General features: G+C 46.9%; 1 pseudogene; it reads left to right on the forward strand.

Annotated features, from left to right (window-relative positions):
• Nucleotides 1-9,869: 9,869 nt before the first annotated feature.
• LOC144135312 (ipis-1 pseudogene) lies at nucleotides 9,870-10,961 on the forward strand (annotated as a pseudogene).
• The last annotated feature ends 287 nt before the right edge of the window (nucleotides 10,962-11,248 follow it).

The following is an 11,248-nucleotide window of genomic DNA, read 5'->3' on the forward strand; positions in this document are numbered from 1 at the left end:
CGACAGCAAACTCAAGACTTCGAAACACAGCCTGTGTTTCGGCACCTTTGCAGGAAGTTGGCATTCATGTGAATGGGCCAGTGATTGTTTCCGTCAAACCTTGTAGAGTTTGTCGGCATGGGCATGCCGATATGTGAGTTTCGGGCAGGCTTTGCAGAGCTGGTGCTCGGTCTTCCCCTCTTGTTTGGTGCAGTCCTGTTGCTTGCAATCAAGCTCCTTGCAATGTCGGACTGAAAGGCCATAACGTCCTTCACATCCTTTTTTGGCAGTTCCTCTGCATTAGCATCGCGAATGTACTCAAGCCAGCTGTCTTAAACTGCAAAGGAAATGAAGTGGTAGATTACCCTTACTGGCCATTTCTTCGTCTTTGTATGAAGGGGATAGAGCGACATCAAAAAATCCAACTTGTCAACGCCACCCATAAATCGATTGTACTCGGCGATTACCTGCGGGCAGTTGATGTCGACATGCTCCTTTGCTGCTTTACTCCATCTCTTCACCTTAGTGATACTGCCTAGTCCTACAACTGTAAAGATCATGTTGACTGGACCATTGTCGTGCCAGCGAACAATGACCATGTGTTCCTCTTCAACATTCTTGAAGTCGTAGCTTCTGCGCCCTCCCTTCTTCAGCTCTTTTTCGCTTTTCAGCTCACAGCCTAGAAGTCTGTTGGCCCTAATCGTGCCAGACGCTAAAATTCCAAGCAATTTCAGCTCTCGGAAGAGCGGCACAGAAGAAAAATAATTGTCCATGTAGCATCTCATGTTGAGACCATGCGGGAGCGCTTCCATAAGCCGCATCACAACCGAACCACCAAGGCCCAAATGTGAATGGTCGTTGCTTACGCCAGTGCCTTTCCCTTGATAGAGCTCAAAGTCATGAGCCATGCCGTCTGAACTAGGTGAAACTAGGTTTCACTAGTTGTTCACTTATAAGGCATTCATCAATGCTCACGTGGGGTGTCGGCCCGTTTGAAGCAAGGGCGGGAGCGCAAAGTGGCGCCAAATTTGATGTGTACAATTGTACACACCGCCGCTGAAGGGGATATAGAATGTTTAAATCATGCTTCCAGTGCATGCTTTGAATTTTGTATATAACTTGTTCTTTATGTTATATTGTGCGCTTAGTTTGTGTTTCCGCTATTCATTCATGGATTGTGAATTATGCCTTAGGTTTATGTATGCATTTCTTGTTCGCATGTGACCAATGGTGCCACTGTTGCTGGATGTTGTGGGCCTTGGGAGCTTGCCAAGCTACGGCATTTCTTTCCGGGGCCCACTGCTCTGTAGCAAGAAATAAATAAACTGAAACTGAGACATAAAACCCTTGGTGTTTATTTCTCCTCTCATCTACAGTGGGACAGTCATGCAGACTACCTGCGAAAGCTTTCGGCTGTTACTGGAATATTGTCACGTGGCCGAATGATCCTTCCTCAAACTGCTAAACTCCAAATATATCATGCCTTGTTTCTTCATATATAAATTATTGCATGTTAGTCTGGAGTACAACTAAAACAAAGTTCTACTTCTTCAGAAAAAGCAATCCTTCATGTAGCGAATATACAGCCAATGCACACAACTATGCATACTTTACTGCATGTAACATGATACGAGTTGATCGTATATATAAATTTTGATTACTACAGGTTATGTATTTTTCTACATCTGGTGCTAAAAAGAAAGGGTCGGACTGCGTCAGCAGCCCTTCGGTGAAGATGTACTCTTACGAGTATAAGCTTTTAGATAGCCTGATCTGATGCAAGCGTGTGAAATTTGTGTGTCATTCGCATGAGTGTTCTGGTGATTGTGTTCTTGAAGGAAAAAAGAAATTGTATAAATGTGTGCCATCGATCTTTCAATTAAACTAGTTGAGAGTAGCACTTGTCCCATTCGTCTTCTGTCCCTTGTCTATTTTTTGTCACGCTACAAGCATCCCCTCAAGTAAAATGACCAGTAAATGCAGTAAATATCATACATACTCCTATCATCAACTACCCTGACGATCGTAGCATTATCTTCGATCATCAGTGCTGTTTTCGCAAGGGCTACTCATGCGACACCCAACTTGCTGGTTTTATTTACGACATACATGCACTGACTGACGCTGGTTTTCAAGTTCAAGCAATATTTTTCGATTTTTCTTAAGCATTTGATTGCATTCCTCACCAAAGGTTGTTAAACTTTCACAACTGAACATTCCCCCTTATATTATTGCATGGATAGCAGATTTCCTCTCATCTAAAATCCAGTTCACAGCAGTTAACAACTCAAACTCATGTTTTGCTAATGTTACGTCTGGAAGGCAGTTTACTTTTTCTCATCTATATTAATGATTTACCCAGTTACGTGACGTCTATAATCAGGCTATTTGCTTATGATTGTGTGCTTTATCGATGTATAACCTGCAACGCTGACAACCAATTACTGCAGTCTGATCAAGAAGCGATAAGCACATGGTGTTCTAATTGGTTAATGCCATTAAATCTTTCCAAATCTAAGGTCATGTAATTCACCAACAAGTCACATGTTCCTACCACCTACTCTCTTCATAGCTATAGTGTAGAACTCGCCACAAGTTACAAGTATCTTGGCGTGAACCTTCAGTCCAACTTATCATGGAATCATCACATTAATCTCACTCTTGCCTGCGCTAATCGTACTTTCGGACTTCTCAAGCATAATTTGAGAGGCCGCAACAAATGTAAAAAAAATCTTGCGCATACCACATTATTCAGTCCGAAACTCTTCATACACGTCTGCCATTTGGGATCCTCATCAGACTTATATCATAAGTAACATCAAAGCCTTGCAAAACCGTGCTGCGTGATTCATCTTTTCTGATTATTCATGTTACACCAGTGTCACCTCATTGAAGTTTACAGCCGAGTAAGAAAATTTCCTGCCTATCACTTTCCGTAACCTTTATCACCATCCTTTCCTTCATGGTGAATTCTTTCAGCCACTGCCTATTACCTTTCCATGTCGTGATCATCCTCACAAAGTTAAACACATTAACTACCAGTCATCCCATTATGCATATTCTTTTTTACCCTGCACAATAACTGAACTTTACCATCACACATTGCCATATGCGACCTAAATAAGTTCCAACACCTTAATCACGCATGTTTCAACGACTAAAAAGGTTTTTTTCAGCGTACTGTCTTCTGCATTGTCTTCTTTTATGTTTCATATGTACTTCAGCTCACTTTTTCCGGCGTTGTCTTTTCCTTGCGGTGCTGTTATCTGTTCCTAAAATTCTGCTGCTATGTGCATTGTTCAGACTCTTCTTGTGGATGTCTATTTTTCATTGATATTTGTGAAACCACAGCGGTGGCCAAGTTGTTGAGCATCTCTCTCGTATGCGAGAGGTGCGGGGTTCGATCCGCAGTGCCGCCGGGTACCCACCGGTGATACAATGGGTACAAGCTTCCCCCTGGCCTTGTGCTCGGTTTATTTAGGGTGAAATGCTTGGGAAATGGGTCTTTGACCCCACCTTGAGAAAAAGAAAATTACCTTGAGTCATGGCGCTCTTTGGCCATAGATGCCTTTGCACCATAAAAAAAAGATGTTTGTGATTTCACCGGTTTGGTTTAGTGCATTATTATAACCTTGAAACAATGCCTTGTACCCACTCCCCCCCCCCCCATGTAATAACCTCGAATGAGGGCCTTTGGGGATATTTTAAATAAATAAAATAAATAAACTGAACATTCTGTATGAATGCTCAATATTTGTTGGTTTGCATTCATGATACAACAGCTTGTGATTAGCAGTAGCAGTAAGTGTTTATTTTAAAATTAACAAAAAGGAAGGAAAAGATTTTTGCCAGCCCCGGCATCTGTCATCGATACTGAAGCACCTGAGCTGGGGCAGCGGAAATACAGGACAGCAGGCAGTTTGAAGAAATGAAATGAAAGAGGTGAGCGGACAGTAAGAAAGGATAGAGGATGAGGTGATAAATACACTATTTACATAATACATTTGTACAAGTCGCGCGCGTGCAGAGGTGGGCAACCGGATGGTAAGGTGGGGTTGCAGGTCGCTGGGGTTCTAACTGCCGGGTAGGTGGCCTGTAGACGGGCAGCAGGTGAGGGCCGCGAACGCAGGTGGTAGGCAATGCGCGGGTGCGAAGCTCCAGGGCGAGGGATCATTGGCACCTCCACCACTTGTAATAAGAGCACAGCACACTACTAATACAGCACACACAGCACACCACACCACAGCACAGTAATAAGAGCACAGCACAGTAATAAGCACAGCGTCACGAACAACCAGCGGAACCATCCAGGCACAGATCAGAGACCGCGTTCAGTCCAGAGAACGCACGAGCTTCAAAGTGTTCGGCGCTTCTCGTCGTCTTCTTCGTTGAGCGCCAGCGTCTGAACATTCTAAAGCCCGTGTCCAGTCTCACAGCAATGTCTTCTGATATCACTCATTTTAGGTTATTTGAATATGCATACATTTCCATTCATCTCTGTTGCCACTTTTCTCTTAACTTTGCTATGGCCTGTTCAGAAGTGGACGCTCTTCTTTTATAAACTGGTAATGAAACAACCAAATCTCTGCCGATCAGCAAAAAACTAAGCGTCTGTTTTTGTAGCTCTCACGAAAAGCTAAAGATTGTGCCACCTTATGCCAGATTTGCCAGATTTATGCAAAATGCTTCAGTTGCCTGCAAGGTGGTTCGCCAGGGCATTCCTTATTGCTACTCCTGACGGCTCTAATCGGCTACTCGTGTATACTGGTTGGGGACGCCTTTCGTTTGCACTTTGCACCGCACTCAGCCATCCTGCATCACACCCATCACTGAATTGCTCGCAGACATTGTGTAGCACACAAGCAGCTCGGACCACAATGTTCACAATGTGAATACTGCACTCGAGGCCTTTCAACATCATTCTGAAGCGTGCCTTAACACGTCCAAACGCATTTTCTACGACACGTCTGGCACTTGACAGATGGTAGTTGAAGGTCTGTGCGGGCGACCCAGCAGTTCCAGAAAAGGAGTAGGGCTTCATTACATTCCTCTGCAGGGCGAACGCTTGGTCAGCAAGAAGCACTGGGCCAACTTGCACCCCTTGAATTGTCCTGGTTTCTAATTGAAACAGGTCACTGTCTAAAATACGCGGAAGTCGTGAGGTTTGAAACACTGCAGAGTCATTATTTTTGCCAGGACTCCCACTGTTGGTGTACAAAAACTTGTACTTCTGGTCAACCACAGCGAGGAGGATGATGCTGTACCACCCTTTATAGTTAAAATAATCTGCCGCCTCTTCCTTTGGAGGGCACACCTCGATGTGGCAGCCATCCAGGGCACCAACACCTTGAGGAAAGCCACAAACTGCAGCGAACTGGCGCATGTGCTCCTGCAATTCATGCAACTTCGGGAAACACAAAAGTTGAGCTTCCAAGTTGTTCACAATTGCGGCGCAGAACTCGCGAAATATCATGTTCACAGAGGCAGGGCTCACGCCAAAAAGGTTCGCTACAGTCCGCTCTTCAGCTGACGTTGAGAGGCGGTAAAGGCCAATCGCCACGCGTTTTTCCAGAGCGATTGCCTTTCGCATGCTGGTGTCTTGCCGACGCATGTTCTCGCAAACGCCCACAATATAGTGAAATGTGGGGCGGTTCATTCTGAAATTATCGCGGAAGCCGCTGTCCGGAAGATGGGGCAGCGTCGTCTCGTACCACGAATTTGGGCGTGGATACATCCATAACGCTCGCTGCCGCGTGCATTGAAGAACCGCCGCCAACAAAAGGCGTTTCGATCGCCTGCGATGACGCCTACTTTTCGCTTCCAGCATGTCGATTTCGGCGCTCAGAGCAAGCCGCTGCATGCGGAGACGTTGAAGTGCTGCCTGATGCGCCGCAAACACAGCCCAAAACTCAACGTCGGCGTCGTCCCCACCGTCCGCCACAGGCCCGCGTGAAGCCATCGCAGCCTGAATGCTGAATGTCGACACACTCACAATACACGATATTGCACACACAGAACGTAAGCAGGCAATTAGACGCCGCACGTGACTGCACTGATCACATACACGAGGTGCGCTTGCAATCAAAAGAGGCACAATGCTCCCACGACGGTTCCCAACACAGTAGTGGCTACAAGTGGCTATTATGCCGGCTAAAAAGTCAGCTAAAACCATTGTTTGTAGACTTCTTTTTGCTTTTCGTTAATGTCCGCCACATGCGTAACAAAAGCTCTGCCCCGCAGGGGGTAGTGCGATAAACAACCTTTTTTTTCTTTCATTTATCCTTTTTAAAGTAACCGTATTTAATAATACACTGGTATACGTGCAGTCACAAATTCGCAATGGAGGTGATCACATGGTGGTTTCCGTCACACTAACCGACATGTCTAAACCGCGTGTAAGCGCGGCCAACTACGGTTTGCGCTAACCATAGTTAAGTCCTATAACCACAGTTAAGCTTAACCATGGTTAAGGCTGCCCGTGTAAAGAGGGTATAAGACGTATAGAGTCAGGTACCACGAGATAGCCATGTTGTGCTGTGCTTGTGGAGAGGAGGAGGAAACGGCTGATCTCTTGATACTTTTCTGTAAAGGCGTTCAACCTGCAGTGGAAAGCAGCGGGGTGTATTTATTCAAAGCATTGGCGTTTAAGGACAGATTTTGAACGGGTAGAAGTAACCAAGCGAAGGTTATCCGATTGGTGGCTAAAATCAAGACGAGAGCAAAATTTCACAAGTCTTGGTTAGGTGGCTTGAACCACCGCCCGATTTAAAGTGATCGGCCTTATCCATCCATCCATACCCGGCATGAATTGTTAGTGATACGTAACATCTTTGCGCTATTTTAAATGCTTCAATGTCCACTTTTATTTGTGGACCGCATATTGCGCATAAAGTTTGCAGCAGAATTCTTCTCTGCCGCGATATAACCGAGCTGCCTGCCGCAACACAGCAGCAAAACTGGCCGCCGGCTGCAATGCACGCAAGAATGTACACGACTTGTAGCTTTTAATATCAGTTCATAACGGTCAGCTATTCACGCTGGACACATCATCGACGAACAGCCGATGATTATGACTCAAATTCTAAAAGTGCCACCGCGAATGCTCATACCTCCAGCGGCTGTAGTTCGCGAACTGCTGAAGCTTCACAGACGTTGTTTCAGCAGAAATGCAAAGAGCCATGACTACCCTATTTACGCGACAGATCAGTCGATCAAATACTGTCATGCGCTCGCAAAACGAAGGGCAGACCTAGCGAGAACGTTTTCCAGATTTGATTGCAGCAGCGTATAGCATTGCTTCGAATGCACAAGACCCAGAGCCCAGGCGGGTTCGCAGCAACGCAATGTGCAGCGATTCCGCTAGATTCAGTAGTAACACGTCACTTTCCACAGATAGAGATGACAAGTTAAGCTAGCTGAACGAACAGACAAAGTTTAATTGTTCACCTCTCCAAAAATGACACTTCGGCCGTCGGCACCCTTAGCACGGCTTTTGGGATCGCCCGCTTGTGAAGCAGTTGCACCCTCTCTAGATTTGTATGCTTTAATTTCTTGGACTATCGAAAAACTTAAGTCATGCAGAAGGCGGGCCTCGATATCGGATACTTCAACGCGCGGCAACAGTACTTTACGTAGCACACCAGGCCAGGCTCCTACGGGTCGACATTTTCACAAAGTGGAACCTTTTCAACGTGTCCGCCCATTTCTGTTACGCGCCGTTCACGGCGCACCCTCTCAGCCACACGGAGTTACAGTCTCACCCAAATTATCTGCTGCGAGACACAAAATGCGATCGCAGATCATCACACATCACCAGCGAGTTAAATGCTGCGGCTGGCTGCGGCGACCACGCGCGCCACCACGAACATGGCGAATGCCGCGCTGACTGCTAGCGCCCCTTGCGGATGACGTCACGCGAATACCTCCTCTATTGGCTCGAACCGAGATAAGACTACCTTGCAGCCATAGATAAGAGAGCTACAAAAGCTGGAGTAGCGCTCATGAGCACGCTCTGCCCATCCTTGACAAGCCACGCGGGACGCACTGCACGGACAGAAGCAACGGACCAGTGTGACTGAAGGTAAGGGTAAACGGTGTATACGCCTGCATTGCGCCTTGGTCGGCGCCCTTGCTGTTCTGTTAATCTGGTCATCCCTCACGAACGCGCACAAATATGCGTCGCTTGATTCGCTTGGGCGAGTGCTTTGTTCCCTCTGTTTTCATGTAGGCCCTGGAGGCGTTCCAAGACGGGTTGGGCGGCACCAGTTGGCCTAAGATGAACGCGCATGAGTGACGGACGTAGCTGTACGCAGAGCCTGAATAGTGTCGGCAACCCTTGATAGTTCTTACGGTCACAAGCCGCGTTTCAAAGTTTTATGCAGGCACAGAACCAGCTTCTAGAGGCCCCAGCGTTGATTAGGGTGCACAAAGATGCTTTGGGCACAAACATTAAGGCTAACGAAAAGCCACGAAATTAGGTTGGGCCGCCGTGGTGGCTTAGTGGTTTTGGTTTTCTGCTCCTGATTCGAAAGCCGTGGGTTCAATCTCGGCCGCGGCAGTCGCATTTCGATGCAGGCGAAACGAAAAAAGGCGCCCGTGTGCTGTTGGGATGTCAGTGCACGTTAAAGCACCCCAGGTGTTCGTAGTTATCCGGAGCCCGCTACTCCGATGTTTCTCATAGCCTGAGTCACTTCGGGACGTTGAAAATTATGCAAACAAAAATAAAATGAGCTCAGATCTTCGAAGATCGCGCGCCGGCATGTGTATAGTGACAAAAGGCAGCAACAGCAACAAATGCGTCTTTGGGAGCTGCCGTAAGAATAAGGCCAGCAAAGAAGAGATAATCCTTCACGCGATGCAAGTGCAGTCAATGAGCACGCATATCTGCAACAGTTCAGCTCAGCGTTGTAGGGCTGTAGTATCTGCATATTTCTATAGGAGGTATTCACTTTGGCCGTCGGCACCCTCAGCACTGCTCCCAAGAAGGGGCGGTTCTAGGCACGGGTACATAAGGTGAAGGGAAGGTAAGCGTGACCGTTAATGTTAACGGAGACTCGTACAAACTTGCAGTGAAGTACAAAAGACTTCCCTGTCTAAGAGAACTACAGAGAACTTCTGCAGAAGCGCCTGGACCAATTTTCTTGCTTAGTCAGCACTGTTCACATCACAACTCGATTATTTTTTTCACCAGTGTTGCATTAGTCGAAATGTTGCGGATTGTTCTGGCAATCAGCCAAATTGCAAGGATAAGGTGGCGGCAGCTGCCGTTGGACAGGGTTAAAAGGAGGACATGGAAAGCGGCCTTTGTCCTGCACTGAACTTAAACTGATTATGATGCTGACGGTGATAAATCGGGATGCGAAAGGCAGATGTTGCCCTGGATAGTTGGCTTCTGACATATTAATTCCAAACTTCGATGTCTCAGACAAATGTGCGCTTAAGCATCGTCTTGGAACTCTGTCCAAGTTTTTTAGATCGTCCGAAACTTTTACTCAAATTCAAACTTTCTTTCAGCCGTTGCTTACTATTCTTTCTACGTCATTAGACGAAAAATTCTTTTTTTCAAGGTAACCCATATCTATAAGAATTGTCTTACAAATTTAGCCACTTAGAAACCTGCAATTAAGTACAACAGAGTTCCCTGTCTAGAACCGCACAGCACTTTAGCAGGAGCGGCTGGACCAATTTTATTGCTTGATAAGCACCGTTCACATCACAAATCGATTGCATTTTTTGCTCCAGTGTTGCATCAGTTCAAAAGATTCTGATTGCTCTGGTAATCAAGTTAGACCAAAGCTCTCTCTGAGTCTTCTTAATTTTCCTGTTGCAGAATCGGCCCGGACATACTGTCACAAACTGAACGCGATGCTCTGTTCAAGTTTTCCTTGGGTATGTACCAGCGTCTGCAGACCCACAACAGGCAGAGCGAAAATTTCGTATGCTCGCCGTTCAGCATAGCCTGCGCACTCGCCACCTTCGCCAGTGGTGCTTGCAACGTCACGGCCAAACAGATCTTCGCCGCTCTAAACCTCAAGGCGAGCAAGTGCCGAATCCAAGAGCAGTTCGCCGTACTGCTGACGATTCTATCGAGCTACGCCCCCGAAGTCACGTTCCACGTCGCCAACCGAATTTATAGCGACCAAAAGTTTACCATCCATAGAAGCTACCGCGCACTTCTAGAAGAGTCTTACAGTGCCACCATGCAGTCGGTCGACTTCGAAAGCGGCCACGAGTCGGTTCTGCACGAAGCCAACGCCTGGGTTTCGGAAAAAACAGCGTCCAAGATACAATCCATCCTTCCCTCCGGAAGTGTGGACGCTAACACGGCCTTGATTCATCTCAGTGCCATCTGCTTCAGGGGCTTCTGGGAATGGCCTTTCCGCTCGCATTATACGACGCGAAAGCTGTTCCATCTCAACTACAAGAAAACCGTGCAAGCGAACATGATGTACCAGTGCAATAGTTTCAAGGTTGGCGACATCGACGAGTTGCGCGCCACTGCCCTTGAAATGCCATACAGGGGTCAGATGATGTCGATGGTCATCTTCCTTCCGGATGACGTACAGGGACTTCGCGACTTGGAAGAAAGCCTGACTCCAGCCAACCTGTCTGAGCTTCTAGCAAGCATGAAACTGGTGGACAACGTGCACCTCTTTCTTCCCAAGTTCAAGATCGAGCACAGCGTGGCTCTGCGGGAGACACTCGAGGACCTCGGCGTCAAGGACTTGTTCACACCGGGCCAGGCCGACCTCTCCGGAACATTCCAGACCGGTGCGCCAAGCGTCTCTGACGTGATCCACAGGGCGCTTGTCGAGGTCCACGAGGACGGTACAGAGGCGGCGGCAACGAATGCGGTTTTCCAATCCGCTGGTCCGATCCCTGACGAAGTTGTGTATTTTGCTGTGGACCATCCTTTCATGTTTCTAATTAAAATGAACGACTCAGATGTTATCCTGTTTCTAGGGTCGGTTCGAAAGCTGTGAAAAGTGACGCATGTATACACGTGCAGAATATTTGCGCTGATCTGAGAATGTTTCATTTTTTCTGGCACCGCGTCATGACTGTAAATATGTTTTTACCTTCAGGCATCAAAGAGAAGCGAGAGCATAGTTCTCTATTATTTCATTATCTTTTCCCAGCTAACTTCTGACACCACGTGCTGCTTTTTGCCTGATATTACCTCTTAGAACCCTTTTTTTTTTACGTCGGACAAGCCGCGTTGAATTACCAACGTGCATATGTGCAAGTTTTCTTTCATTCCATAGCTCGC

Source organism: Amblyomma americanum, chromosome 5, assembly GCF_052857255.1.
Source record: "Amblyomma americanum isolate KBUSLIRL-KWMA chromosome 5, ASM5285725v1, whole genome shotgun sequence".
Lineage (NCBI taxonomy): Eukaryota > Metazoa > Arthropoda > Arachnida > Ixodida > Ixodidae > Amblyomma > Amblyomma americanum.